Here is a 6108-nt window from a genome sequence, read left to right as displayed (position 1 = left end):
ATGAATGCAGAGCCTACAGAGAACCACAGAATCCCTACGAGAGGCCCGCATGGAGGAACCCCACACGGTCGTGGCCTCCTTTACACGCTGCAGCTTGTTGGGTACAGACAGGGTGAGCCATTCGTCTGCCCACATCCCAAAGACCCGATGGCGTAACACCGATCGGAGATCAGTTGCCGGGAGGCCGATCTCCAACGGCAGTTTGCGGGTGGCTTCTTTAGCTAACTTGTCGGCGTGTTCGTTGCCCGCTATCCCAACGTGTCCCGGGGTCCATATGAACACCACTGAACGGCCACGTTGTTCAAGAGCATGAACGGACTCCTGGATGGCAACAACAATGGGATGGCGTGGGTAGCACTGGTCAAGAGCCTGGAGACTACTGAGAGAGTCACTGCAAATCACAAAAGACTCGCCAGTGCTGGTACGAACACGCTCAAGGGCACGAAAAATAGCTGTTAGCTCTGCGGTGTGAACACTGCAGCCGTCCGGCAAGGAGCGCTGGTCGACATAGTCCACATGAGCGTAAGCGTACCCCACACGGCCATCAACCATCGAGCCATCGGTATAGATAACCTCTGAGTCACGGGATGCGTCGAGGAGAGCAAGAAATTGGCGGCGCAAGACTGCAGGAGGAACTGAATCCTTTTGCCATTGGGAGAGGTCCAGCTGAAGCTGCGGCCGACGGATACACCAAGGTGGTGTACGTGGGCGGACCTGAGAAGCAGATGGAAGAGGCAAAGACTCGAGTTCACTAAGGAGTGACCGAACACGGATCCCAATTGCGTGGCCTGATCGCGGCCGCCGGCGTGGAAGATGGACTGCCGCATCGGCGAAAAGGAGACGGTAGTTAGGGTGACGGGGAGAACAACGGACGTGGGCAGCATAGTTGGCTAAGAGTTGTTGATGCCGAATGTGGAGCGGAGGAACCCCAGCCTCAGCAAGTAGGCTATTAACAGGACTGGTGCGGAATGCTCCTGTCGCCTGTCGAACCCCACAGTGGTGAACGGGGTCCAGCAGTTGCAATGCTGAGGGCGACGCTGAGCCATACGCCACACTCCCATAATCCAGTCGGGACAGCACAAGGGCATTGTAGAGCTGCAGCAGCGTGTTACGGTCTGCACCCCAAGTTGTGTTGCTGAGGCAGCGGAGGGCATTCAGATGCTGCCAGCACTGACACTTGAGCTCACGAGTATGTGGAAGCCAAGTAAGCCGGGCATCGAACAGCAATCCCAGAAAACGGTAAGTGTCAACAACCCTGAGCTTAGCAACCTGAAGATAGAGTTCAGGGTGGGGGTGGACAGTGCGACGCCGACAAAAGTGCATAACACAAGTCTTCGCAGGAGAAAACAAACCCATGGGCTAAGGCCCACGCCTGCGCCTTGCGTATGACTCCCTGCAACCGACGTTCTGCAACACCAATGGTGGAGGAGCTGAAAAAGATGCAGAAATCGTCAGCATATAACGTGGGTGAGAGACGACCCTACTGCTGCTGCAAGGCCATTAATGGCCACAAGGAAAAGGGGCACGCTCAATACATAGCCCTGTGGAACGCCGTTCTCCTGGATATGAAGTGAACTATGGGATGTGCCAATTAAAACGCGGAATGTCCGAACAGATAAATTCTGAATAAAAATGGGGAGAGAGCCCTGGAGACCCCACCCGTGCAACGTGGCGAGAATATGGTGGCGCCACGACGTGTCATATGCTCTGGAGAGGTCGAAAAAGACGGAGACGAGGTGTTGGCGCCTGGAAAAAGCAGTGCGGATTGCTGACTCAAGGAAGACCAAAGTATCGGCGGTGGAACGGCCCTGACGGAAGCCGCTCTGGCATGGAGCCAGAAGACCCCGAGACTCGAGCAGCCAACACAGCCGTCGACTCACCATGCGTTCCAGCAGCTTGCACAGAGTATTTTTTAAGCTGATGGGCCGATAAATATCCACAGTAAGCGGGTCCTTACCAGGCTTCAGCACCAGAATGATGGTACTTTCTCGCCACTGCGACGGAAAGACACCATCACCCCATAGGCGGTTGAAGATGGCAAGAACACATCGCTGACAGTCCGGGGACAGGTGTTTGAGCATCTGATTGTGGACGCCATCTGGCCCAGAGGCTGTATTGGGGCACTGTGCCAGGGCGCTCTGGAGTTCCCACAAACTAAATGGGGCGTTATACGCCTCAGGGTGGCGAGAAGCGAAAGAAAGCCGTTTGCCTTCCTCCCGGCGTTTGAGTGCGCGAAACGCAGGCGGGTAATTCCCCGACACAGAGGCCCGAACATAGTGGTGTGCGAAATGCTCGGCGATTGCATCGGCATCGGTGGATACTGCCCCGTTGATGGTAAGCCCTGGGACACCTGTAGAGTACTGCAATCCAAAAATGCGCCGAATCTTCAGCCACACCTGGGAGGGGGAGGTACGGGAACCAATGTTGGAAACGTACCTCTCCCAACACTCCTGTTTCCGCCGTTTGATAAGCCTCCGTACCTGAGCACGGAGACGTTTGAATAAAATGAGGTTCTCCATAGACGGGTGCCGCTTATGTCGCTGAAGAGCCCGCCGACGTTCATTAATGGCGTCAGCGACCTCTGGAGACCACCAAGGCACCGACTTTCGCCGGGGGCACCCTAACGAACGAGGAATGGTACGTTCCGCAGCGGAAACAATCGCTGCAGTCAGTGTCTCAACCGCCACATCGATGGTACCATGGGGGAGAGAGTCAACAGTGGCAGCAGAGGAGAACGTGTCCCAGTTTGCCTTGCTAAATGCCCATCTAGGCGAGCGCGCAAGGGAGCGACGCTGTGGTAGTGAAAGGAAGATCGGAAAATGGTCACTACCACACAAGTCCTCGTGGACTCTCCAGTGGACCGATGGTACAAGCCCTGGGCTGCACAACGACAGATCTATGGCCGAGAACGTGCCATGCCCCACACTGAAATGTGTGGCAGCGCCAGTGTTTAAGAGGCAGAGGTCGAGTTGGGAGATGAGATTCTCGACCTCCCTGCCTCGGCCAGTAACCTTCGTTCCACCCCACAGGGGATTGTGGGCGTTAAAATCCCCCAGGAGAAGAAAAGGCGTGGGGAGTTGGGCGACAAGTGCAGCCAATTCGGTCAGGGAGACTGTACCACCTGGAGGGAGATAGACACTGCAGACGGTTATGTCCTGGGTAGTCCTTACACGGACAGCCAATGCTTCCAATGATGTTTGAAGGGGCACAGGAGCACTATATACAGAGGTAAGGACATACACGCAGGCTCCACCTGACACACAATTGTAAGTGCTACGGTTGCAGTAATAGCCCCTGTATCTACGAAGGACAGGGGTCCGCATTGCCGGGAACCAGGTTTCCTGGAGGGCAATGCAGAAAGCAGGTGTCAGGCTTAGAAGCTGCCGTAGCTCAGGGAGATGGCTAAAATAACCGCCACAATTCCACTGGAGGATTGTACAAAGGGTGTCCGGTAGGGGCATTCAGGCACTGAAAAGGCAAATTACTTGGCAGGGTCAAATGCTGCCACCGACTGAGCGACGGACGTCACTACGGCCATCGTTTCCGAGGAGACGGCAAGATCCAGGTCATCAGGGGACGCAAAGAGCTCGACCTCGTCCTCAGAGGCTGAGGCTGAGCTGACGGAGCGTTGGTGCGGGAACCACTGGGTCCTTATCCTTTTTGGAGAGCTTCCTCTTCTCTCTCTCTTGTCTTTGGGAGGAGGGTTGGCATGCTGGGAGGGCTTTCCTGACGCATTATCAGGAACAGAGGAAGAGCGTGAAGCCCTTCGACCAGCAGCTGGTGGCTTCTTCAGCCACTGGCTAGTGTCTTGTGAGACACTGGGGAAGTCCTTGGAAGGGACTCCCCCAAGGGATCCCTTCCGAACAAGTGAGGCCGGAGAGAGCTGTTGCGTCTCCGGCTGAGCAGCCGGAGAGAGCTGTCGCCGCTCCGGCTGAGAGTTGGGGACTAACGTCCCCTGTTGCTTGGAGCCCACTGCTCCCAAATTCGGTGTTTTGGGAGCAGTGGAAGAGAGAGCGGCCTGTCCCAGCGGTGGGGCAGACGTTACTTGATTTATCTGTGGGCCAACAGAGAAGGTAGTCTGTGCAGGAGCTGGTGGCGGCAGTGTGACAGTAGCATAACTCCTCAACAGAGGTGTAGGGGTGAGTCGTTCTAATTTCTTCTTTGCCTCTTGGTAACTTAAACGGTCCAAGGTCTTAATTTCTTGTATCTTCCGCTCTCGTTGATAGACTGCACAGTCTGGTGAGCAGGGAGAATGATGCTCCCCACAGTTAACGCAGGTGGGAGGCGGAGCACATGGAGCATTAGGATGTGGAGGTCGTCCACAATCACGACACGTGGGGCTGGAAGTGCACCTGGAGGACATGTGTCCGAATTTCCAGCACTGGAAGCATCGCATAGGGGGCGGGACATAGGGCTTGACATCGCACCGATATATCATGACCTTGACTTTCTCAGGCAAGCAGTCGCCCTCAAAGGCCAGGATGAAAGCACCGGTAGCGACCCTATTATCCTTCGGCCCCCTAAAGACACGACGGACAAAGTGAACACCTCGTCGTGCCAGGTTCTCACGTAGCTCGTCGTCAGACTGTAGCAGAAGATCTTTATGAAAAATAATCCCCTGGACCAAATTTAAGGACTTATGGGGAGTGACAGTAATGGGGATGTCACCGAGCTTCTCACAGGCGAGTAATGCCTGGGACTGCGCAGATGAAGCTGCTTGTATCAAAATGGCCCCGCTCCTCATTTTGGAAAGAGACGCCACTTCCCCAAACTTATCTTCGAGATTGTGCACGAAGAAAAGAGGCTTAGTCCCCAAAAACGAATCCCCATCAGTTCTGCTGCATACAAGGTATCGTGGCGAATACGGCTCCTGTCTGTCTGCAACCCTACGTTCCTCCCATGTTGTGGCTAGGGAAGGGAACGACTTCGGGTTATACGTCACAGCGTTAAATTCCACCTTACCACACTTAGAGACATAGGCGGTCGGACGACCACCAGATTGAGATTTCACCCACTTCATTGCGGGGCATCCGCCCCGATGCCACCCACTCCGACTTGGGGCTCTCCCCATGGGCGCCACCCAGACACAGCAAAGGCCACCTGGCAGGATGGCCGTTGCCGGGAGTCCCGATGCCCCAGAGAGACGAGCATCTACTCCTTGGCTTACGTGGGGAGGTGTCAGCTCAGGCATCGGCAGTACGATCCCTGTGTTGTCAGGGGGCTACAACCTAGAGGGTACATGATGACCCCACCACAACGGGCTGGCTACCGTGCTGGATTTTGGGTGCCATGGGTAGTCCATAGTGATCGTGGGTGCTGGTGGTGACGCACTAAGGGCGGTACTTACACAATACAGCAGGTGTCTTTGCCCAAAATGAGGGATGGAGGGTGCAGGTACGACGCCAAGACGATCAAGAGTGCCAAGGTCGTAGGGCACAGAGGACTGATGGTGCACCACGTAAGGTGTCCTTCCCCAAAAGGCTCGTACTTCTGTGGAATTCGGAAAAATGGAGGTCAAACCCTAATGGGGACCATCACATTAAGGCCAAAACGTTTGAGACTCCTTTAAGTCGCCTCTTACGACAGGCAGGAATACCGCGGGCCTATTCTTACCCCCGAACCCACAGGGGGCGAGGGCGAGGGGAAAGGAGCATGGAGGGGAAAGGAGGGGAAGGGAAATGAAATGCAGCCCAGGAGAAAAGAAGGCTGCAATGGCTCGGAGCCCCATGCTCGCCACGCACGTATCCACGAAAGAGTTGTGGACCCCCTGGGGGGAAGAAAGTTTTAGGAAAGCAGAAGGAAAGATAATTGAGCAGTTGACAGAAGTGGACTCCCGGTAGTAGTAGGGAGGAGGGGCGGCCTGCATACCCTAAATCCAAGGAGGTGTCGAAAAAAATGTCATGGGCTGGATTAACAGGCATGGAAGACAGATGGCTAGTATAACGACTCAGAAGGACTGCTCGCCGATTGGACAGCAGAGGTTCAGCAGTCGCAGCATAAAGGCTTTCCACAGGGCTGGTGTAAAAAGCTCCAGACACTAAACGTAATCCACAGTGGTGGATAGAGTAGAGACGCCGAAGAATAGACGCCCGAGCAGAGGAGTAGACT

This window comes from Schistocerca serialis, chromosome 2, assembly GCF_023864345.2.
Source record: "Schistocerca serialis cubense isolate TAMUIC-IGC-003099 chromosome 2, iqSchSeri2.2, whole genome shotgun sequence".
Lineage (NCBI taxonomy): Eukaryota > Metazoa > Arthropoda > Insecta > Orthoptera > Acrididae > Schistocerca > Schistocerca serialis.
This window is presented reverse-complemented; position numbering follows the sequence as displayed.